The sequence below is a fragment of the Megalopta genalis genome, unplaced genomic scaffold (genome assembly GCF_051020955.1).
Source record: "Megalopta genalis isolate 19385.01 unplaced genomic scaffold, iyMegGena1_principal scaffold0060, whole genome shotgun sequence".
Classification (NCBI taxonomy): Eukaryota; Metazoa; Arthropoda; class Insecta; order Hymenoptera; family Halictidae; genus Megalopta; species Megalopta genalis.
Genome location: NW_027476129.1, coordinates 681,287 through 707,210, shown reverse-complemented (window position 1 = coordinate 707,210; position 25,924 = coordinate 681,287). Strand labels below are relative to the sequence as shown.

The window sequence follows — 25,924 nt, the reverse complement described above, 5'->3', positions numbered from 1 at the left end:
GATGGCTGCCGCCCATTTTCTCGGGCTCTCCAGCATGGCCCCAACTAAGCTGGAGAGAGCGAGGTCGCGTCCAACTTCCCGTCTTAGGACTCGGCGCAGCACTGAAAAGGCGGGGCATACCTCCAGTGTATGCTGCGCCGAGTCCTCCTCCGCGCCACAGTGGTGGCACACCGTCGTCGCTTCCCGACCGATGCGACACAGGTACACACCGAAGCAGCCATGCCCGGTGAACACCTACGTCGCACGGTAGGTGAGCCTGCCAAACCGCCTCTCCCGCCACGAGGTGAAGTGTGGCAGGAGAGCCCCAGGGACGCGCTCGCCGGCATGGGAACAAAGCTCCGCATGCCATCTGGCGAGCGCCAGTCCCCGAGCCTGGAGCTCGAAGCACTGGACCGCCTCCTGCTCCGGCGGGTCCCCCCGAGCCCGGCCAGCGATGCATATGCGCCTATAAACATAGGCGCGCATCGCCGCCTGCAGCTCGAAGGGAATTTCTCCCGCCAGAGCAAGCGCCGCCACGGTAGACGCGGTGCGGTAACCCCGTATGAGGCGAAGGGCCATTTGCCTCTGAAGCCGGCGCAACAACAAGGTGATGCGCCGGCTTGCCCTCGCGGACGGCGCCCAGATCGGGGCGCCGTACAAGGCCATGGACGGCACCACGCCCAGGTATAGGCGACGCACCATGTTATCCGGTCCCCCGAGATTGGGCAACAGGCGGCCGAGCGAGGCCGCCGCCCTCTCAACCCGGGGGACGAGGCGGCCGAAATTCGCCCCGAATCTCCAGTGGCTGTCGAGGATCAGTCCGAGATACTTGATCTCGGACTTCACCTCGACGCAGGCTCCTCCAACCCAGATCCACGATCCGGCCGGTGGCCGCGACCGAGGCCGTCCAAACCAGACGGCCTCGGCCTTCTCCGGGGCCATCTTCAGCCCCAGATCGTGGATCTTCGCGACGACGGCTGCCAACGCAACCTCCGCTCGTCGGATGGTCCTCTCGAAGGTGTCCCCGACGGTGACCACCAACGTGTCGTCCGCATAGCAGACAAGGGTGGCACCGTCGGGCAGGGAGGCCTTCTCCAGGACTGCGTTATATCCCAGGTCCCACAGGAGTGGTCCCAACACGGACCCCTGTGGGACCCCGCAGTCCACTTCCCTCCGTATCGTCCCGTACCGGCCCGGGTATTTCACCCACCTGTTCCGCAGGTAGGCCCCGATCACCCGCCTCAGATAGGGAGGCACCTGGTGTTCAACCAGGGCCTCCCTAATGGCGGACCAGGGCAGGGTGTTGAACGCATTGACGATGTCGATCGACACCGCCAAGCACACCCCGCCCCGTGCCACGGCATTGTCCGAGAGGGACTTTAGACGGTCGATTGCGTCGACCGTCGATCGCCCCTCCCGGAAGCCGAACTGGCAGTCCGCCAGATCGGGGCCAACGCGGGACAGGTGCCTGGCGAGGCGGGCAGCAATGATCTTCTCAAAGATCTTGCCCACCTCGTCCAGGAGGCAAATGGGCCGGTACGCGGAGGGAGAATCCGCAGGCCTCCCATCCTTCCTTAAGAGGACCATCCGACTTCTCCTCCAGAGGTCCGGGAACACCCTGGATCTCAGGAGCCCGGAGAAGAGGCTTCTGAGCCTCCCGCCCAGGATGCTCATGGCAAGCAACCAGACCCGGCCGGGGATACCGTCCGGCCCCGGGGCAGTATTCTTGCCCCGAAGCCATTTGACTACCCCGGCCATTTCCTCCGGCGCGACCTCCAGATCCGGGGACCACTCATGTCCCTCTAGCTGAGGGACGGGCCGGGACGCCTCCCCGCTGACGGGGAATAGCGCGTCCACGACCCGTCCGAGCATCCCCGGATCCAGGCTTTCCGTCAGAGGGGGCGCCCAGGGACGTAAACGTCCCATCGCTATTTTATATGGGCGCCCCCACGGATCTCGGTTCAGAGACCCGAGAAAGTCGCGCCAGGCCTGGCTCTTCGCCTGCCTGATGGCCAGCTGCAGGGCGACCACCTTCTCCCTGTATCGCCCATACAGCTGGATAGCCAGCTCCACGTCGGAACGTCGTCGTCGACGGGCGCGGGCGTACTGGCGTCGCGCGCGGACGCACTCTGTGCGTAAATCCGCTATCGCGCGCGACCACCAGTACACCGCCTTCCTCGGGAAGACCCTGGCCCGGGGCATGGCGACGTCGCAAATCGACGTCATTGCGCCCCGGAACCAATGGGCCTCCCTTGTCCCGTCGACTGTCCCGGCCGATGTTGCCAGCCAGGCCACGACGTGGGCTGCCGCCATCAGAGCGTCCTGGTCGAGGCGCTTCAGCGCCCACCGTGGCTGAGGCGATCCCTCATCAGCGGGGCGACGTCGGGGCGTCGATGGGGCGGCGGAGAGGCCGAGAACAATGTATCTGTGGTCGGACAGCGTCTCGACCTCCTCCGCCACCCTCCACCCCGTAATACGGCGCACGGCCGGGGGCGTTGCCCATGACAGGTCAACGATGGACCCCCCGTTATACCGCACGCACGTATGGACCGAGCCCGTGTTTAGAAGACAGAGCCCGAGTCCCGCCGCCCAATGAAGCACCTCCCGGCCCCTCGGGTCCGTCCTGGGGGAACCCCAAGCTGAAGACTTGGCGTTGAAGTCCCCCAGGACCAGCACCGGACGTGGCTGACAGCGAGAGACGCATCTCCCCACCACGTCCAGATACTGTTCATACTCCACGAGGGACCACCTCGGAGGTGCGTAGATCGCCACAACCACGGTGCCGCCCCAGTCAACGGCCAGGTATCCCCGGCCGCGCTCGATAACGGAGCACGCCGGGGAACATTTATTGTACTCTACGCGCCCAAAATAACTAAATGTTTTCCTGAAATGGTTATAATATGGAGGAAGAAAAGCAGTGTAACAGTAGTCGTTGGTTTCATTAGTCGAAGACAACTATGGCTGGATACGACAACGATACTTACCTAAGTATTAATTACAGTCAAATATAGCCATTTTCAAAGAATGATAAGTTAACTTTACAACTATCGACTTCAATTTCCAAAGTATTTCGGAATAATTGCTGATTAATTCAGGGTTACAAAATTTCAAATAGTGTACATAACTAGAAAAGTAACGCGCAGTGGATACATTCTTGGTAAACTGGCAACAAATATTAATCACATAATGAAAAATAGCAAGAATGCACGATTCCTAGTAAATATTGAAGTGGAAATACAGAAAGCAGGAATTTGCTTGCTTGATGATTTACAGTTTTTGCCGTCAACAAAAACCGATTGGGTCAACATGGAAGTTTCCGGAGTATTCTTGAGGTTTTCTATCACCGGAATATTTCCTATCTTTTATTAAAGTCTGCATAGCAGACGAAAATTCTAATCGCTTTAAAAGTTCATCTCTTATTATTTTATCTTGCGCAAATTGATAAAAACCACGCCCTTGTATATTATCATTGTAAGGAAAAAGTCTCTTAATTTGATATCACGACCTTCCATGCTATCAAATTTAAACAGATAAAAGTTTTTAAATCGTCCCCTTTTTAATCTGTTTCCTTTCGCAAGATTCAAGCATGAATTAGTATAGATAACAAGGTATTCTATATCATTTGATAAATCATCTGTCTTAGAGATTAGATGTTTAACAAAACTATTAAGGTAATTATTCATGGAGAAACTTCGCTTTTCTTTAGTAAACAATCTAGCATAACTAATATTATTATCTGTATAATATTTGTCTACATTTTCAATTTCTAGATCAATAGACTTCTTCTCGTAGCAAAGAACAATGTTACTAAACTTATCAATATCAGACTTTTCAAACGCTAGCGATAATGAAGGATATTTATGTTTATATATGGACTTCCTTAGTAAGCAGAGAATCGACAAGTCTAATTGATACATAAGTCCAGTCAATTGATGAGGAATACGTTGATAAGCATTACTCAATCCATCCCGTCTAGATCCATCTTGTAAATCATTAAGAAATTCCGAATCCTCATTGCTAGTATCATTTATATCAATGTGCCTACTTTTTGGTACCTTACCATCTTTGTCCGTAACAGTATGTTTACGTTTCCTAGAGCTTGCACCAATTTCACGATTTTCCTTACTTGTACTCCTTGAATGATCACTTTGTTTGTGCGAGTTATTTTTAATATCACGTAGTTGCATAGAAATGTAAGATTTGGAAATATTGTTCGAGTTTGAATCTATCACATTAACACTAGCTTCCTCTCTAGAAACTTTCATGCTTCTCTTTATATCTTTTTCAATATTACTAAGAAGTGGTACAAAATGATTCCTGTAATTCATCATATAAATAATATTACCACCTGGATCTACCTTACCTAATTTTTGCGCAATACATTTCATATATCATTTCTCTTCAATTTCAGGACTTCCGCATAGAACATTTTTCAACTTTAGATTTCTTATTTCTGGACCGGAACCCATATTTTCAACGTCTTCTGCAGTAAATTCAATGTGTGGAATATATTCACAAAGTTTTCATATTCTCCTTTTAAAGCATTACCCAAATCATGAGCCTTTCTTCGACTGATTAACTTGTTGCGCATATTGCTTGCAACTTTCCTGTAAAGACTTTATACTGAATCCTCTACTACCTGTAATCAGATCCTCAAAAAAAAAGAAAAAAAGAAAAAGAAAACAATCTACTTTACCCACAGCAGCTCCTATCTAAAGTCTTCAGGCAATTTCTTTCTTAATGTTTACAAAGGTTGATTAAGCTTCTCTTTTTTCCGTTTATCCTTTACATTTTTTATCTAACTAAAAATGAAAATTTTTTCTTTAATAACAAATCATTTTACAGCAGCAGCATCAGATGATAGTTCTGGTAATCCATTTAATCCAAACATATCAAATCTACTATATTAACCAGCAGCAAAAATGATTAAAGATTATAATTAAAGACATTATTCTATGTCGGATAATATCACTTTAATTAGTATATACTTTCATATATTTTATCATTAAATTAAGAATATGGTTACTTTTGGTTAAATCAAAACAACTACCGTGAGAACTGTTTCTAGATCAAGATTTAGAAAGGTTTTAACTATTTGTATTATTCTGCCTCTGTTGCACTCTCTTTCGATGATTAGAGGAGCTTGCCAGAGACAAATATTATCTGAAGCAGAACTACGTACTAAAGGAGATGATAAAGATTATTCCAACGGTGCGAGAGAAAGAGCACTGAGAAATGTCTTTGAAATTGTTTTTAACCTCTTCGAAGTAGATTTGGAACTGAAAGTCTACCAAATGCTCAAAGAGAAGAACGAAACAAACCTGATTGCTGTAACAATGAAGTTTTTGCCTGATAAGCTTAAGAAATTAATCAAAAAGATTTCCAAATATGATGATTTGTGTTGGGACAATAGGTTGGACAGAAGAGGAGGTTGCAAGACCAGGATTGCAGAATCTATAGCCTACGTCAACGTTAGAAGAATAATATACGTTGCGCGGTTTGTGGAGTGAGAGAGGGGTATAGACGCATCGATACGGTTTCTCTCTCTCTTCCGCTTGGTCCGCTATGAACGAAGCGCGGTTTTTGGGAGTGGGAGAGAGATGGAGGATAGATGCGTCGCAACGGTTACCGTCGCGCACGACGAATGCATCGCATTTGTAACGAGTCTGGAGACGATTTCTAAGCGGTCTTCTTGTCTTATCGAATTTAATCATGTGGCGTTTTTTATCGCGCTTGCATTTTTACATTTTAGGAAATGTTTTGGAGGGAGTGAGCGAGAGAGAGAGGGATAGATTAGAGAGGCTGCGCTTGCATTTTTACGACGTTGTGGATAGTGAAGTGCGCGTGCGTGCATGTTAATAAATAGATGAAGCATAACGCGGAGCAAATTAAATCGTTGTCGAACAGTGGAAAGGTGCGTGTTGCTATAGACATATATTTTGCAAAAAGTAAGTTTACGTTTAAGATGCCCGCAATAGATTCTATTGTCGATATGGACGGTTTCTTCGTAGCCAACAAATTTAATTGTAAAGAATTAGCCATCGTAAATGCTCATACCGCTGAATATGAATTATTTGAATTCGAATTGCGCGTTCGCTACATGGATTTATCCAGAAGCGATCAGAAGTCTGCATGGCATGTCTCGAATTTCGTGCACGGGATTCCATTTAAAAATTTCCAGGGGAAAAAGAATTATCAACAAGAGGACATTGGCATTACTATAAAAAATTTCGTTCGAGACTACAAGGATCCCGTCGTCGCGTTCAAAGGGGAGCATATTGAAAAGGATATTTTAAATAAAGTAGGAGTTCGCAGTTTCAATTTGGAATATCTCGGCTGTCCCAAATTCAATTCATTGATCGCGGAACCGATGTATGAAGAATACCACGTAACATGCAGGCTTCATTGATGGACGCGAACTTCGAAAGAGAAGATTCACTATCATTGTTGTTAGAGCGAAGTACATGTACTTTGGATGTGGCTAATGAAATCGAAATGTAACCCTTTTTTTTCTTTTTTTTTAATTACAATTAATTTTTGTTTCTATCGCGCCTTTTTGTAGAGAGAGAGAGAGAGAGAGAGAGAGAGAGAGAGAGAGAACGTAGGAACGTATGGATTATCGGTGCGAAGAGGACAGGCTTCGCAGCTTTGAAAATTAGCCGGTCCCGTTTATTAAGCCGGAGGAGCTCGCGATCGCTGGATTTTATTATCTGAGGGAGGATGATTTCGTAGGAAGCCGTCTATTGGTGGGAAGCCGGGAACAAACCCATGTTGGAGCATCGCTTTTGCTCCAGGAATTGTCCGTACGATCTTCGAACGACGTTACGTTATCCTCGAACCGCCAAGAAGCGTGGACGAGTGAGGCATCCTTTACCATACGACGGAGGAGAAGACAGAGGCGTGTGCAATAATTGTGAGTTTGAAAATTAATGAAATTAAAAATTTATTTTAAAAAACGCTTGATTATACTATATGTTTAGCGCGCAATGTCCGTTTTGTCCATCAACGATGACGACGACAACGAGGGTGGTGGCGTCAACGATGAATAAAAAAAATGTAATACAAAGTTTAAAATATTTTTTAATTTGTAAATTAGCTGTGTAAAAGCATACGCATCAATCGAATAAATTCTAAGAAAAAAGTATCGCATTCGTCTTTCTTAAATAGACATTATCACCCAACCAAATTTAATCTTACAGTATCAGTGCAGAGTTTTATCGGGAGAATGCAGGAAGTCCCCCCCCCCCGTGTACGCTACCTTGTCGTGGTGGGGGGGCTTCGTGCCCTAATGATCCTCAAGGCTGTGCCGGCGGGGATTTTATTCCCTGGCAGGTTCTACCTAGCCGGAGTGGCTTGAGGTGAGGGGCCAACTAAAGTCGGACACATACCGTAAACCTGTGGTCCTGTTTTACAGGAACGGGGGTCTTGCCTTAACCGGCCGGACCGCGAGGATGACAACCTCTCTAAATAATCCCTAGCCCCAAGCAGTGTTGCGCGGTGAAGAGGGCGTAGCTGGAGTAAGCGCCAGCTATGGTTGGTGGGTGCACCAATCGTTAGCGGACAACCCCGGGCTACCTGGCGACCCCCCGGGCGTATTAGCCTTCCCCGGGTATGGCGGCTCTACCCGGGGTGACCTCTTTTCCGACCATTCTCGTGGGATCAACTATGGATTGTTCACAAATTTAAAAAACCGGGGAGGAGGGAAACGAGAGGGAGAAGGAGGCGCGCGTGGCTAGCGTGCGCCTCGAGCGCATGGATGGGTCGGTGTTGCGGGAACTTCCCGCAACACGCGGCAGAGAGAGGTCCGCTGTGGACCTTGGCGAGTGCGATGGGGGAGAGGAGTCCGACCACTCGGTCTCCTCTCACCGCTCTTCGCAGAGCGCCCCTGGCTCCTCAACAGGGAGGAAGAGGGGAAGACCGCCGACTACTGGTCAGTACGTTGGCCTCTATGAGGCGAAACGTAAGCTGACGGAGGCCAACAGGGGCCTCATCGCGGCAATTTTCGACCTGGTAGCCCCGGGGCCGCAGCCCGGGAGATCAAGCGTCCCGCTTCCGGACGAAGTCGAAATCGCTGCGAAACTTCGCAGCCGTCCGACGCGGGACATAGTGGCGGCAATTATGGAGAGCCTGGCCGAAGTGGCCAAGATCTTGAACGCCACAAAGGAGTTGAGGCCCAGCGCAGTGCGGATCCTGCAAGCGGCGGCCCTGAACAGCCGGGCGGGCGTTGCGGAGCTGACAATGAGGTCAGCTTCCGACGCCACCCGGCTGTTAGAAGCAGAAAATGCTCTCCTTAGGGAGCAGATGGCGGAGTTGCGGTCGGAGGTGGCCCGACTCCGTCAAGCGGTAGAGACGAGGCCGGCAGCAGTCGGGATGCCTCCGCCGCCGGCCCCTGAGGGGGGCACAGGGTCGCTGCTGAACGCCGGCGCCCGGGGGCCCCAGCGCCCTGGGCGAGGGAAGCCCTTGCCGGCGTCCGCAACGGCGCCAGCAAATTTGCTGGCGCAGATCGGCTCCCTGATCGATGCCAAGCTGGCATCGTTCAGGAGGGAGCTGACGCCGCGGGTGCAGGGTCAGCGACCGCTGGCACCCGTGCCGCCCGCTCCCCCTCAGACGGTGGGGAAGGGAGGGCGGGGGAAGGGAAAAAAGGGGGAAACCACGGCCGCTAAGGCGGTCCAGCCACAGCCCGCTCAATTGCGGGTCGCCCCCGTTGTTGAGCTGCCCTCCACCACGACTCCAACTCAGGAGACGTGGGCAACGGTGGTGGGTCGAAAGGCAAAGAAGGCGGCTGCTGACGTCAAATCTGCGGCAGCCGCTAAGGCCGCCCCGGCCGGGAGGGCGACCAAGCGGGTGGCGCCGGCAGCCCCCAGGAGGGCTCCCCTGCCGCCACGTCCGCCCCTCACAGCGGCCGTCACTATTACGGTGCCGGCCGGCGGGGCGATGACGTATGCCGAGGCAATGGCCACTGCCAGGTCGAAAGTTGACCTGGCAGATATTGGCATTGTCTCGATAAAGCCGAGGAGGGCGGTGACGGGGGCTCTAATTGTGGAGATTCCCGGCGCCGACGGGACTGCCAAAGCCACCGCCCTCGCCACGAAAGTGGCCGAAGCGCTGGCAGGCACCGGCGTGAAGGTTGCGCGCCCGGTAAAGAAGGCCGACCTTAGGGTGCGCGGCCTGGTCGATTCGACCACGCCGGTTGAGGTTGCTGCGGCAGTTGCCCGTGTGGGAGGGTGTGACGAGGGGGAGGTGAGGACCGGCGGAATCCGGTCTTCCCCCTCGGGACTTGGCACCCTTTGGGTCCAGTGCCCTACTGCGGCTGCACGCAAAGTTGCGGTTGCGGGAAGGGTCACTGTGGGCTGGACCCAGGCGACGGTCGAGGCACTTAGCGCCCGGCCCCTGCAGTGCTATCGCTGTCTTGGCCTAGGCCACACTAGGCAGCGATGCACTGCGGCCGAGGACCGGTCGGAATGCTTCATGGTTAACAACCGACGCTAGTAACGAAGGAATAGGAGCAGTCCTATCCCAAGACGATCATCCTTGCTGTTATATATCGAGAACGTTAAATCCTCCCGAGAAGAACTACTCTACGACTGAAAAAGAACTCTTAGCTATAGTATGGGCAATTAAACGACTTCGAGAATATTTACTAGGACGAAGATTCATAATTAGAACCGATCATCAAGCATTAAAATGCCTCAGTAATTGTAAAGACCCTTCTTCTAGACTAATTAGATGGAGATTAAGATTAGAAGAATACGATTACACGATAGAATACACAAAAGGTAAAGACAATAAAGCTGCCGATACACTTTCTAGAATACACACGATTACACCTACAATTACATTTAGAGACTGGTGTGAAAAAGAAGAAAATCCCTCCTTACTTCACATCGCCCCTAACCAAAACACATTCTATCAATTAAAAAGAAACGAACTAGGAACATTTGATCACGATAAATGGTCAACAAAATTAATTGAAATACTTCAAAATAACAATAAAATCGGCATAGGAGATAATAATTTTAGCGGAGTAGAGAAAGACAAAATTAAAATCATGCTTTTATGTACCTCAATGACACTTCAAAACCTATAACTTTTGCTTGGGAACCTGTACAAATTTTAAAAGAAGAAGAAATCAATACAGTTTTGAAAGAAAATCATAACGATGCTATAGGACACTTAGGAATACAGAAAACATATGACAGAAGCAAAGACTTATATAAAATTCCTCAATTAATGGAAAGAGTTAAACGCTTCGTTAAAAGTTGTAACGTCTGTCAAAAAGAAAAATTAACTCGTATACGACCTAAAGAATTACCTGTAACACCAGAAACACCACAAAATCCAAATGACAAAATAGCTATGGATATCATAGGACCTATGTCAAAAACTAAGACAAGAAATCAATTCATACTTTCTATTCATGACGAACTTACTAAATATTTGATATTGGTACCACACTCAAAGTACAACGAACAGAAAACATAGTAGATGCTCTTCTAACACATTACATATACATATTCTCAGCACATAAAACAATACTTACAGACCAAGGATCTAACTTTATATCTGAACTTATGCAACAATTCTCGAAAACGCTTTTAAAATCAAACATATGAAAACTACTTCTTTTCACCCTCAATTAAATGGAAGTTTAGAACGAACACACGCTACAGTTAAAGACCTCATCAAAACAGCTCTTCACGAATCTGATAAAGAATGGGATGACATATTAAACTTCGTATGTTTAGGATATAACACAGCTATACATGAACCTACCGGTTTCACTCCTTTCGAACTTACTTTTGGGCGAAACGTCAATCTCCCCTCCTCTATATCTAGATCCTCTAATTATACATATGATGAAATGTTCTCCCTATGGCAAAAACAGTATAACAAATCTTTAGAAACAGCTAGAAAAACGATCGATAAAAATAAACAGAAATCTAAGACTCTCCAAACCAGAAAAATTGTAAGAACTCAAGATATTTTCAGAACCATTCTGCGCATTCCAACACGTGTATACGAGCATATTAAATGCGGTGACAATAGACCACGTTCGAACCGTGAATTCCTAAGACAGATACTCTAATGAGGAATCGCCCATTAATCTCATCCCGGAAGACATGGTTATTCCTGAGCCCATATTTGAGTACTACAAACTAATCGCCAACACGACAACTCCACAAGGCGACATGGTCAAAGTGAACGTGCCACATTCTGGAATACCGGATGTTGGAGTGCCTGCCATTCCCGCTGATGTAGCAAGGTCCGAAGCCGATGCCATACCATCGGGAAGTTTCGGTAGATGTCACCTTACGTAACATCTAGACTCGTACTCGAAACACGAGCACAGAATGGCTCCAAGAGATTTGGGCAGTGGAACCCCCTCCCAAACGGTGCATTCCCTAGCGGTACGGTACCTACGATGAATCTTCTAGGTTACCGGCCAGGCGTGGAACGTCTAAATGCTGAAGGATTGCAGACAATTTCAGATTGTGACTTCCCAGATAAGGATGGCGAGAGTAACTATGACTCTCTTGTTGTAGTTACAGGAACGGTGATGCGCAATATATACTTCTCGTTAGGTCCATTAGCCTCTCCCGTCCAAGTCTTCCCCACCTCCCATAGGTTCTCGCCGGGTAACGCTAACGGGATTCAAGCGAAACTGGAACCGGGGGGTTGCCAGCCACCTCGTACCTAAATTTGTTGGCCCACCCGCAAAAGAAGCCTCGGATGGTTCCAAGTAGAGGGGCGGCCTCTGCCACCCCTAGGCCAACAACTTCCTCCCTTCCGGGACCGAGCTCTGGGAGTCCCCCTTCCCGGCCGGTCGATTTTCCCTGCGCTTACCCAGACTGTAACCGATCCTTCGCAACCAAGATCGGTAGGGGCGTTCATATGAGGTCCGCTCACCCCGATTGGTCAGATGACGTGAACCGCGCAGCGCCAGCAAAGGCACGATGGAGTGCCGAGGAGGTGTCATTGCTGGCGTTGCGCGAGGCAGAACTGAGCATTAGGGGTGCTAGGTTCATCAATCAGACGCTCGTTGGGTTCCTGCCTGGCAGGTCGCTAGACGCCATTAAGGGTGCTCGGAAGCACGAGGACTACCGAGCACTCGTGGCGCAGCACATTGGCCGCATTCAGCAGGAGACACTGCAGCCGATAGCTGAGTCGCCCGATCTCGCCGGAGAGGTTCAGGCGAGCGATAGGGACTTTCTAGAGTATTTCCGCGGCCTTGAACCGCTGGGGTGCGATGGATTCCAGGCTCACACCCTACTCTGTTGCGCGCTAGTGGCAGCATGAGCGTGGGACATATATATGACACCCAGCTAGAGCCGGCCGTAAGTCTGTCCGGTGTAGTAACGACGAAAGGAGAGAGAAACTTTCTGAATCCAGCATCGGGTTGGTATTATCCAGTTTGAATCCATATCCCCGTCGTTTTTGGAGGTGATATACTCTCTGTGTTTCTTCGATAGAAGGCTTTTCAATGTTCTATTCGCTCCGACCGTCGAACTTGCAAGAAAACAGTGGTTTTGGATTTGCTCATACATATATATATATATATGGTTTCGACGGAAATATCTCGTTCTTTAAGGGACAATTATGTCGTCGTACGACGACTCCCGAATCTCCTTCGCGCGCTGGTTGGAGCTCTTCGGGTATCGGCTTGTTCCGAAATATAACACAAAAGTGTGGTGGATAGCAAATACACATTATATATATATATATATATGAGAGAATAAAAGGGAAAAAATTACCCTGAACGGTGGATCACTTGGCTCGTGGGTCGATGAAGAACGCAGCTAATTGCGCGTCAACGTGTGAACTGCAGGACACATGAACATCGACATTTCGAACGCACATTGCGGTCCACGGATACAATTCCTGGACCACGCCTGGCTGAGGGTCGTTTACGTACTTATAAACTGCTTGCGTTGATGGCACTTGTTGCCTATATACGTACGAGCGAATGATGGGCGCTTCGTCGGCGTTTGTCGCGGTCCTATGAATATTGAGAAATTTTACGTACGTCTAACAGTCTTCGAGAGAGATGGAAATCGTTCGAACTTGCGTGAGTGTGGAAGGCGGTGTCGTGTGTCGTATATATTTTATATACGTCCGCCCGTCTGAAACACCGCTTCGAAGCGGTGGCAAAATCTTTTTCGGGACGATTCGTATCGTAGAACTATCGAGATTTCACTGGTACATTTTCAACGCGCTCCCGACGTCGCCTGAAATGAAACGAGATGGGTTTAACCCACGAAAGCGTACTACACGAGTCTGTCCTATGTGAAGACTGTGTACAGAGATCGAACGAACGCATGAAAGAAATTGAACGAAAGAACACATAACCCGCAAAAATAGAGTAGAATTGTGACCGTTGCTTCGAATTTGAATTTATATGTATATATCATAGCCCCAGGGAGTGGAACCTATGAGTGTGGAAGGATGTCTCTTACCGTTATGTTGCCAGAGGAAAAAAAGTCTCTCTCTTCGTACGACACATTTGTGTACGAATTGTATCGATGGCTATATAGATCCGATGTTGCACATATTCTGAGTAAAGAACACCCCACCCGGGTTACCGTCCTAACTCTTCTATTGGTGTGGCTATGATGTGTCAACGCAATCGCGAGTCTCGTTCTACGGAAAACGTTTGTCGGTCGCCCCATATATCTTTTTGTTCTCTTCAAATGATCGAATAGCGAAACCGCACGAAATCAATCGGTCGTCTAGTCCCCGAAAGTACTTTTCGGACGGACGTTAAAGTTATACCGATTGTAATCGTCTTGCGAGTGTTTCGAAGATCTATTTGGAGAGGATATCGAATTTTATAAAAGATATATTGGTGAGGCGCGATAAACGGTTTTTTTTTGCTTTAAGGGTTTTTTGTGTTTTTTTTATTTTTTCTTTTTGTGTTGCTCTGTACACGTTTCGCAAAATGCTTTCGGGGGGGGGGAGCTCCGAAAAAATTTTTTTTCACGTTCCGACGACCTCAGAGTAGGCGAGATTACCCGCTGAATTTAAGCATATTACTAAGCGGAGGAAAAGAAACTAACCAGGATTTCCTTAGTAGCGGCGAGCGAACAGGAATTAGCCCAGCACTGAATCCCGCGGAGTTCCGCCGTTGGGAAATGTAGTGTTCAGGAGGGTCAATTTATCCCGTAACGTCGCAACCGCGTCCAAGTCCATCTTGAATGGGGCCATTTATCCATAGAGGGTGCCAGGCCCGTAGCGACCGGTACGCGTTAAGTGGGTGGTAAACTCCATCTAAGGCTAAATATGACCACGAGACCGATAGCGAACAAGTACCGTGAGGGAAAGTTGAAAAGAACTTTGAAGAGAGAGTTCAAGAGTACGTGAAACCGTTCAGGGGTAAACCTGAGAAACCCAAAAGATCGAATGGGGAGATTCATCGATAACGAGGCTCGGCTTCCGTTGGCGTGCGATACCCCGAATGGTTCCCTTCGTGGATGCCAATGCGAGGGCACACCGTCTTCGGCAAATGTTCCGGCAACGTAGTCGTGCACTTCTCCCCTTGTAGAACGTCGCGACCCGTTGCGTGTCGGTCTACGGCACGAGTTGTTGACTGTCGGCGTCGTCTTCGCGCGTACACGACAGACGCTCGATCGCCCGGTCGGCTGCGTGACGGTACACTATTTTACGGTATTGGGCCGCAACTTGCTCCATTTTCGAATGTATTTGCGTTCAGGCCCGCCGCAAGCTCGGTTAGTAAATTACCCGGATGGTACGGACCTGGTGCCGGCTCCGGGCCTAGCCAGCTGTTGGCAGGCGGTATCCTCGAACTGGCCAACCTTTTTTGAATCACATTACCGATCAGCGACGCTACTGCTTTGGGTACTTTTAGGACCCGTCTTGAAACACGGACCAAGGAGTCTAACATGTGCGCGAGTCATTGGGACTCGATTGAACCTAAAGGAGGATGGGCCGCGTCACGATGCGGTCTCGCACTCCCGGGGCGTCTCGTTGTCATAGCGAGAAGAGGCGCACCCAGAGCGTACACGTTGGGACCCGAAAGATGGTGAACTATGCCTGGTCAGGACGAAGTCAGGGGAAACCCTGATGGAGGTCCGTAGCGATTCTGACGTGCAAATCGATCGTCGGAACTGGGTATAGGGGCGAAAGACTAATCGAACCATCTAGTAGCTGGTTCCCTCCGAAGTTTCCCTCAGGATAGCTAGCACTCGCTCTTTCTTTTCAATGGACGTTTGCGAGTCTCATCTGGTAAAGCGAATGATTAGAGGCCTTGGGGCCGAAACGACCTCAACCTATTCTCAAACTTTAAATGGGTGAGAACTTTGGCTTGCTTGAATTATGAAGCCAAAAGAGAAAATTTTTTTTTTATTATATTATTATTATTACGATGGCATTATATAGAGAGATAAAAATGTGGATCAGATCCTCAGACAGATTCCGCGTCATGAACTACGAGCGCTACTTAACATCTTATGGGCAACAAATATTCTACCTCCAATACTGAGATCGAACAGAACAGTGCTTTTACCTAAAGCCGGCGACTTATTAAGTCCAAAACAGTGACGTCCTATCACCATTTCCAGCCTCATTTTACGCCTACTAAATAAGATCGTAGTAGCGCGCCTCGAAAACGAGATAGGACTCTTCCACTCGCAGGGGGGGTTTACAAGAACCGACGGGATAATGGCCAATAGCACAATTTTGCAAACCGTAATAAAAATGAACCGAGAAAAAGCAAAACCTTTTACCATATTATCCATAGACCTAGTCAAAGCCTTTGACTCCGTCAATATAGTATCAATAGTAGACGCACTCATAGGAAAGAATATAGACACACATACAATTGAATATATAAAATGCAATTACAACGAAACAACCACAGTGCTAGAGTGCCACGGATCCCGTTCCAAACCCATAGATATAAAGCGAGGCGTGAAACAGGGCGACCCCATGTCCGGTTTTTTGTTCAACTTAGTGTTGGACCAACTTCTGGTAAAGTTGAACAACTGCGAGGGCATTGATGTGGGAGGCGCTAAAATACGGGCATTGGCGTTCGCCGATGATATCGTAATGATGGCCCCCACTCCAAAAGCAATGCGAATAAACATAAACATCATTGAAAACTTTTTCCGCAGACATGGACTAGAAGCCAACCCGTCAAAATGCGCTGCATTCCAGAACCTTCGCGTTCCCGGCACAAAGAGACTCGTGGTGGATACACAGCCCCAGCTTCAAATAAACAATTGCCCCATACCAACGCTTGGTGTAGCTTCACAATTAAAATATCTTGGACACATATACAAATACAGCGGTACTACTGTACCATCCCCCTCCAAGCTCGAAATGATGCTGAAGAATCTGAAAACCAATCCACTAAAACCATGGCAGAAAATGAATATATTTCAGAGATATCTTATCCCTCGTCTACACCACAGCCTACAAACCATGGATATCAATAAAAAGAAGTTAAAATATATCGACAACTGTATAATAAAATTCATTGAAACTATCCTACATCTACCTACAACCACACCAACACCGTATATACATGCCCCACTGAGTAGCGGCGGGCTGGGTATACCGTCGCTTACAACCCATATCGCCGCGGTGTATCTGAGGCGACTAGAACGCTTGAGGGCCCGCGGTGACCAGGAGGTGCGATGCGTCTTAGAGTCTCAGGTGGTACAACGAGTAATGAATAAATTGAAAAACATCTTAAAAGATATTGCAGCACCTTCTAAGCAAATGATACGCAACTATTGGTCAAAACAACTTCACCAATCCGCACTAGGCTCCGGTCTCGGTTCAATGACCCCGGGCATATCATCTTGGATTTATGATCCACCAAAATTCTGGAAGGGCCGTGATTACATCGGCGCGATCAATCTGAGGATCGGGCTCCTACCCACCAAGGGAGCCCCGTACATGAACGACACAGACTGCCGAAATCCATCGTGTGCAGGGACGCGTAAGTCATTGTATCACGTGCTGCAACGATGCCCCATCACTCACCACATACGCATCAATAGACACGATAACATAAACAAAATAATAAAAACTACACTAGAAAAATCAAATATCAAGACCGAACAAATACCCCGACATACCACAAAAACAAATACATACATACCAGACATAGTGGCCATAGATAAGGACACCGCATATATAATTGAAACTACGGTTGCTTACGAAACTAAACCCATATCGTTAATAAATGCGTATAATATAAAAAAACAAAATACGATACCCCGGACCTAATCAATAAAATAAAAGACACATACCGCGTACAACAGGTTGAAGTAATGCCATTTGTGGTCGGCGCTCGCGGATGCTGGTCAAGATCAAATGAAGATGTAATTCAACAATTCGGACTGCCACACAAATTAAAACAGATCATTATTACAACTGCCCTTCAATGGGGAGTATCAATCCACCGGTACTTTATGAGTGCCGTGTGGAGACGGCCACGACAGAGTAACAAGAAAAAATAGCTACAAAGACACAAGCCTACTCTGCTCACACTCAGACACCCACCCCCAAAAACTATTATTCATATCTCTCTTTCTCCTTTTTAATTACCATAACGGTTTTCACTATCAAATAAACAGTTTTCTATATATCATTAAAACATTCCATACTAGTAAAATCTATCTCCCTTTGAATAGCGTTAATATCTAAAGCCTACCAGCGGGCCATAGTACACTGGAAATATTGTTGAAAAATATAGTTCCTATATATAACAAATGTAATAGCCAAATGCCTCGTCATCTAATTAGTGACGCGCATGAATGGATTAACGAGATTCCCTTCTGTCCCTATCTACTGGCGGGAGTTGCTAATGTATCCCTTTTCTCGTGGAAGCTGACCGCCAATGGCCAGTAGGTTGAAGCCAGACAAAGGGGTGCATGGCTAGCAAGCAGCGACCACTCCGTGGTTCCCGCTATGAGTACCTCGAGGGGTATGGGAAGGCCTAGTGTACCTCATCAACCATAAACCTCGGGGGAAACCAATGCTGCCACTGCGAAGGACTGCGGCCTGACTGTGTGTCTACGCTTGAGGGTCGGCGACCTCACCTCCCAGAGCCAAGTAGGGTGTTTGTAGGGCCTAGGCCAGGTGATATCGGGCCTCAAGGAGCCGAAGGGCAGGGTGGAGCCCAGAAAATAAAAAGAAAGAAAGGATAATAACGCCCAAAACAAAAAAGGGGAAGTAGTGCCCCGACTGGGTAATAACACCCAGAAGAAAACAAAGGGTTCGAAAGGTCGGACGAGCCCAAGTAACAAAAGAGCAAAGTAACGGGAAGGGTCTGACAAGGAGCCCTGAACAAGAACAAGAAAAATCGCCATCCGAAAGCCGAACATACACATTTGACCAATGCTATTCAAACGGACACGATACGGAAATGAACAGGAAAGGACGAAGGCGGGTAGAAACTTTAAAACCAAATAATGCCAGACAGACAAAATAAAGCTAGGGCTTCGGACACAGGGACTCCCGTCCCTGTGGTCCCTGTGGCGGTGTCGCGGAGGCATTCGACAACACGCGGCACAAAGAGGCCTGCGGCGGGCCTTGGCGATTGCGATGGGGGGGGGGGGGGGGAGTCGGACTTCTCTGTCTCCTCCCACCACTCGACGCAGAGCGTCCCGGGCACCTCTACGAGGAAACGAGACCGGCCACCAACGACCAGGGCATGCGTTGGCCTCCATGAGGCCAAACGCAAGCAGGCTGAGGCCGACAAAAGCCTCATCGCGGGCATCTTTGACCCGGTTGCTCCGGGGCCGAAGCCCGCGAGATCGGGCGACCCGCTTCCAGACGAAGTGGAGGTCGCTGCGGATTTCCGCAACCGCCCGACGCGAGACGTAGCGGCGGCGGTGATGGAGAGCCTGGGCGACGTCACGAGGATTTCTGCCGCGACGATGGGGCTAAAGGCCAGCGCGGTCCGATCCCTGCGGGCGGCGGCACTGAGCATCCGGGTGGGCGTTGCGGAGCTGGCGATCAGGTCAGCTCCCAACGCCACCCGGCTGTTGGAGGCCGAAAATGCTCTGCTGAGGGAGCAGATGGCGGAGCTGCGGGCCGAGGTCGCCCGACTCCGTCAAGCGGTGGAGGTGGGGCCGGCTGTTGCCGGGATGCCTCCGCCGCTGCCCCCTGGGGGGGGGGCGCAGGGCTGCTGCCGGTTATCGGCGCTCGGGGGCCCCAGTCCCCTGGGCGAAGAGGGTCCTCGCCCCCACCCGCGGCTGTGCCAGCAGACTTGCTGGCGCAGATCGGCTCCTTGATCGATGCCAAGCTGGCATCGTTTAGGAGGGAGCTGGTTCCGCGGGTGCGGGGCCCGCAGTCGGTGGCACCCGTGCCATCTGCCCCCCCTCTGCCGACGAACAGGAGGGGGGGAGGGGGGCGGTAAGTGGGAGGCTGTGGCCGCTAAGGCGGCCCAGAGTCAGCCCGCTCAGCCGCGGGCCGCCCCTGCAGTTGCGCTGCCTTCCACCACACCTCCAACTGAGGTGTGGTCCCAGGTAGTTGGCCGGAAGGCCAAAAAGGCGGCTGCCGCAGGTAAATCTGCGGCAGCTGCCAAGGCCGCTCCGAACGGGAGGGCGGCCAAACGGGTGGCACCGGCTGCCCCCAGGAGGGCTCCTCTGCCGCCGCGTCCGCCCCGCACGACAGCCGTTACAATAACGGTACCGGCCGGCAGGGCGATGAGTTATGCCGAGGCGATGACCACTGCCAGGTCCAAAATAGACCTGGCGGAAATTGACATCGCCTCATTGAAGCCCAGGAGGGCGGTGACGGGGGGGATTATTTTGGAGGTCCCCGGAGCAGATGGGGCTGCCAAGGCCACTGTCCTTGCCGCAAAGATGGCGGACGCGCTGGCGGGAACCGGCGTGAAGGTCGCGCGCCCAATAAAGAAGGCCGACCTTAGGGTGCGCTGCCTGGTCGACTCGACCACGCCGGCGGAGGTTGCCACAGCTGACGCCCGTCTGGGAGGGTGCTACCAGGGGGATGTGAGGACCGGCGAAATCCGGCCTTCCCCCTCTGGTTTGGGCACCCTCTGGATCCAGTGCCCTGCTGCGGCCGCACGCAAAGTTGCGGCCGTGGGCAAAATCACGGTGGGCTGGACTCAGGCGACGGTGGAGGCCCTCAGCGCCCGTCCCTTGCAGTGCTATCGCTGCCTTGGCCTGGGCCACACTAGGCAGCGGTGCAATACGGCCGAGGATCGTTCCGACTGCTGCTTTGGGTGCGGCAGTTGGGACCACAAAGTGACCGGCTGTATGGCAAAGCCAAATTGCCCGCTTTGTGCGGGTGTAGGCAAGCCAGCCGATCACCGCCTCGGTAGCCGGGCGTGCCCTGCCAGCGCGAGACGCGGCAGAGGGAGCAGGGGGAGAAAGACCACGGTGGCTAAGGCGGCGGCCACCGTGGCCAACAAACCGAAAGAGGCACCAAAAGGTGCCATCGTCGCGCCCGCGGGGGCGGATGGGGCCAAAGAGACCCCAGACGCCACCGCTCCCGCGGCGGCGATGGATGTTGAGGCCTGCCTATAATGGGGCCGAAGGGCCCTATAATACAGGCCAACCTGAACCGCTCGGCCAGGGCACAGGACCTTCTTGTGCAATTCATGGCCGAGCGGGGTGCCGGGTTGGCCGTAGCGGCGGAGCCGTACAGGATTCCCGACCATCCACATTGGATGGGGGTCCTGGGCGGCTCCGCCGTTATAATATGGGGAGGCCGGCCCGGGTCCCCGGCGTGCACCGTTATCGAGCGCGGCCGGGGATACCTGGCCGTTGACTGGGGCGGCACCGCGGTTGTGGCGATCTACGCACCTCCGAGATGGTCCCTCGAGGAATTCGAGCAGTATCTGGACGTGGTGGGGAGATGCGTCTCCCGCTGCCAGCCACGTCCGGTGCTGGTCCTGGGGGATTTCAACGTCAAGTCTACAGCTTGGGGTTCCCCCAGGACAGACCCGAGGGGCCGGGAGGTGCTTGATTGGGCGGCGGTACTCGAGCTCCGTCTTTTAAACTCGGGCACGGTCCATACGTGCGTGCGGCACAATGGGGGGTCCATCGTTGACCTTTCATGGGCAACGCCCCCAGCCGCGTGCCGTATTACGGGGTGGAGGGAGGAGGTCGAGACGCTGTCCGACCACAGGTACATTGTTCTCGGCCTCTCCGCCGCCCCATCGACGCCCCGACGTCGCCCCGCTGATGAGGGATCACCTCAGCCGCGGTGGGCGCTGTAGCGCATCGACCAGGACGCTCTGATGGCGGCAGCCCACGTCGTGGCCTGGCCGGCAACACCGGCCGGGCCAGTCGACGGGACAAGGGAGGCCCATTGGTTCCGGGGCGCAATGACGTCGATTTGCGACATCGCCATGCCCCGGGCCAGAGTCTTCCCGAGCAAGGCGGTGTACTGGTGGACGTGCTCGATAGCGGATTTGCGCACAGAGTGCGTCCGCGCCCGTCGACGACGACGTTCCGACGTGGAGCTGGCTATCCGGCTGTATGGGCGATACAGGGAGAAGGTAGTCGCCCTGCAGCTGGCCATCAGGCAGGCGAAGAGCCAGGCCTGGCGCGACCTTCTCGGTACCTTAAACCGAGACCCATGGGGGCGCCCATACAAAATGGCGATGGGACGATTACGTCCCTGGGCGCCCCCTGTGACGGAGAGCCTGGATCCCTCAGCTAGAGGGACATCAGTGGTCCCCGGATCTGGAGGTCGCGCCGGAGGAAATGGCCGGGGTAATCAAATGGCTCCGGGGCAAGAATACTGCCCCGGGGGCGGACGGTATCCCCGGCCGAGTCTGGTTGCTTGCCATGAGCGTCCTGGGCGAGAGGCTAAGAAGCCTCTACTCCGGACTTCTGAGGCTCGGGGTGTTCCCGGACCTCTGGAGGAGAAGTCGGATGGTCCTCTTAAGGAAGGATGGGAGGCCTGCGGATTCTCCCTCCGCGTACCGGCCCATTTGTCTCCTGGACGAGGTGGGCAAGATCTTTGAGAAGATCATTGCCGCCCGCCTCGCCAGGCACCTGTTCAGCGATGGCCCCGATCTGGCGGACTGCCAGTTCGGCTTCCGGGAGGGGCGGTCGACGATCGTCGCAATCGATCGTCTTAAGTCCCTCTCGGACAATGCCGTGGCACGGGGCGGGGTGTGCTTGGCGGTGTCCATTGACATCGTCAATGCCTTCAACACCCTGCCCTGGTCTGCCATTAGGGAGGCCCTGGTCGAGCATTAGGTGCCTCCCTATCTGCGGCGGGTGATCGGGGCCTACCTGCGGGACAGGTGGGTAGAATACCCGGGCCGGTGCGGGATGATTCGGAGGGAGGTGGACTGCGGGGTCCCACAGGGGTCCTAGGGGTGCTAGGACCACTCCTGTGGGACCTGGGGTATAACGCGGTCCTGGAGAGGGCCTCCCTGCCCGACGGTGCCACCCTTGTCTGCTATGCAGACGACACGTTGGTGGTCACCGTCGGGGACACCTTCGAGAGGACCATCCGACGAGCGGAGGTTGCGGTGGCAGTCGTCGTCGCGAGGATCCACGATCTGGGGCTGAAGATGGCCCCAGAGAAGGCCGAGGCCGTCTGATCCGGGTTGGAGTATCTCGGACTGATCCTCGACAGCTACTGGAGGTTCGGAGCGCATTTCGGCCGTCTCGGCCCCCGAGTTGAGAGGGCGGCAGCTGCGTTAGTCCGCCTATTGCCTAATCTCGGGGGGCCGGGCGATATGGTGAGCCGCCTATACCTGGGCGTGGTGCGGTCCATGACCTTATACGGCGCCCCGGTTTGGGCGCCGTCCGTGAGGGCAAACCGGCGCAACACACTGTTGTTTCGCTGGCTTCAGAGGCAGATGTCCCTTCGCCTCATAAGAGGCTACCGCACCACGTCTACCGTGGCGGCGCTTGCTCTGACGGGAGAAATTCCCTTCGCGCTGCAGGCGGCGATGCGCGCCTATATTTATAGGCGCATATGCATCGCTGGCCGGGCTCGGGGGGGGGGCCGCCGGGGCAGGAGGCGGTCCAGTGCTTCGAGCTCCAGGCCCGGGGACTTGCGCTCGCCAGATGGCATGCGGAGCTTTGTTCCCATGCCGGCGAGCGCGTCCCTGGGGCTCTCCTGCCGCACTTCACCTCGTGGCGGGAGAGGCGGTTTGGCAGGCTCTCCTACCGTGCGATGCAGGTATTCACCGGGCATGGCTGCTTCGGTGTCTACCTGTGTCGCATCGGTCGGGAAGCGACGACGGTGTGCCACCACTGTGGCGCGGAGGAGGACTCGGCGCAGCATACACTGGAGGTATGCCCCGCCTTTTCAGTGCTGTGCCGAGTCCTAAGAAGGTAAGTTGGTCGCGACCTCGCTCTCTCCAGCTTAGTTGGGGCCATGCTGGAGAGCCCGAGAAAATGGGCGGCAGCCATCGCCTTCTGCGAACAGGTAATGTTGCAGAAGGAGGCTGCCGAGCGGGGTCGCCGTGAGCGGGGGGTGCGGCGTGTGCGCCCACGCCTAGAGCCGCCCCGAGCAGCTGAGAATAGGCGGGCGGCGGGTGTACCAGATTATGCTGGTTTAATTGCCCGCCGCCCGCCAACCGAAGATGTCCTCCCTATACCAGGAGTGGGGCGACGAACATCGTCGCCCTCGACGACCGCCGTGCCCAGGGCGGGGGCCCTGGGCACCCTCATTGAAAAGCGGCCGTCGTGACGAGGCGGTGCGGGGAGCGGTCCCCTGCACCACCGAACCAAGATTATTCTCGGGGGAGGATAAATCTCCCCCCGGGACGCGGTCGGCCACCGCCATTCCATCCTGGTGGCCGGCCAGGCGAGGGGGAGCCGCGGTTGTGTTCGTTAAGAGTTCCCGTGGCTCCCCCGCTACTCGCCAGCGCCCTAGGCCGCCGTGGGGGTTTTAGCGGGTCGAACCCCGCACTACCCCCGCCCCGCCCTTCCGGGCGGGGCGGGTGTGTCTGGCCAGCAGATTTCCCCCACGATAAAAAAAAAAAAGAATAATAGGAAAAACAACCCCCGCGGCCCCCCAACCCCAACGCGAAACCGCGGCCCCGCGATCGCGAATGTAGCCACGGGAATTAGGATCCTACAGCTGAACATGCGACGTTCAGCTGTAGTAACGGGCGAAATCAGGGAGCTAATAGAGCAAAAGCGACTGGACGTTCTGCTCCTGCAGGAACTACATGTCAGTAAGCAAGGCGCAGGATATAGGGTAAACGGATTAGGGACCGGAGTGAGGGTGGCGGCGGTGAAAACCCACTCCCCGTGGGCCGCTGTCGCCATCCCCAACCCTCACTTTGAGGTCACGTTCATCTCACAGCTCAGTAACCCGCACTGCGCATGTGCGGAAGTGCTGGCCCCCGGCTTCTCCTTCTACGCGGTGTCATATTACTTCCAGCACCAAGACGAGATAGAGAAGCACCTCAAGCATTTGGAGACGGTACTCCTAGCATTGAGGGGGAAGAGAATAATAATTTCAGTCGACGCGAACGCGCAATCCTTGCTCTGGAGCCCGCACAGCACAGACGAGAGGGGAGCGTAGTTAGAAAGATTAGTCTCCGCGTTTAGATTAACTGTAGCTAGCCACGCTAGTCAACCACCCACCTTCTGGACGCCAAAAGGATCGTCATACATCGACGTTACCTTGGCATCCCCCTCCATGGCCCCATATATCAGAGAATGGAGAATAAGAAGCGAATGGGCGACTAGCGATCATAACGCCATCGACATCCGGCTGCGGGCACCTAGGGCCGCGACGGGAAATCAGGGAGCAGCGAACTCTCGGTTCGACACTCGTCGAGCGGATTGGGAGCGGTTCTCGGTGGCCCTGTCCGATCACTCACGGTCGAGGCTCGAAGTCCTGAGTTTGGGGTCAGTAGAAAATGTAGGTAGAATGGCAGAGACGCTCACAGCCGTCATCACTGACGCCTGCACCGCGTCAATGCCTAGGAAGAGGAAATTTAGAAAGTCCAACCCGTGGTGGACAAAAGAGCTAACGAAGCTCAAAAAGGCCGTGTACAGGCAGAGGCGTGCCTTCCAGAAGACGATAGACGGACCCTCCCGCCTCCAAAAACTGCAGGAGTACCGTACTTCGTTGCGGAACTACAGCAGGAAGGTGAAGAGGGCGAAACGGGAAAGCTGGCAAAACTTCGTGACGTCGAATGGGAACACGGAGCCCTGGGGCATCGTATACAAGCTCCAGGCAAATAAACTCCGTGTAGAGAAAGTAATAAGCACACTCCGGTGCAACAATAAAAGCACAACCGGTGCTTTGGAAACCGCCAGCGAGCTTCTGGAAGCCCACGTCCCTGACGACTGACCTGAACTCGACTCGCCGACACAAAGGGTTCTCCGGGAAGAGGCGCGAATTGCCCCGAATACCGCCGACGTCTCGCCCTTTTCCTTGGTGGAGGTGGCCGGAGCAATTCGTTCCTTCGGAAATAGAAAGGCGCCAGGACTGGACCTCATTGAGGTACAGGTCCTGAAGGCCTCCGCGAAAACGATCCTCGGGGAACTCACGCGATTATTCAATGGGTGCCTTCGATGGGGCGTCTTCCCCTCCGCCTGGAAGGTGGGCTCTCTGAGAATCCTCCTGAAAGGCGAAGGAAAGGACGAGAAGGACCCAAAGTCCTACCGACCGATATGCCTCCTCTCCGTGATCGGGAAAACGTTTGAGAAGCTCCTTAAGAGCAGATTAGAGCAGACGGCGATGGCGACGGGACGCATCTCCAGCAGACAGTACGGGTTTACGCGCGGAAAGTCGACTGAAGATGCAATTGTCGAGTTGCGCCGCATGGTTGATGACACCGAACATCGGCATGTGATCGCACTACTCTTCGACATTTCCGGAGCCTTCGACAGCGTCTGGTGGCCCCTAGTGTTAGGTAGTCTTAGGAATCGAGACTGCCCGCGCAACGTCTTCGAGGTAATCTCCAATTACTTCGAGGACCGCAAGGTCAGTCTCACGGTAGGAACAGAAAGGATCTCCA

The 25,924-nt window shown here is 52.6% G+C and overlaps 1 non-coding gene across 1 annotated transcript; it reads left to right on the top strand.

Moving 5' to 3' along the window:
* Positions 1–12,728: 12,728 nt before the first annotated feature.
* LOC143261659 (5.8S ribosomal RNA) lies at positions 12,729–12,883 on the top strand. Its single transcript, XR_013035747.1, has one exon. It is a non-coding gene; the product is annotated as a 5.8S ribosomal RNA (ribosomal RNA).
* The last annotated feature ends 13,041 nt before the right edge of the window (positions 12,884–25,924 follow it).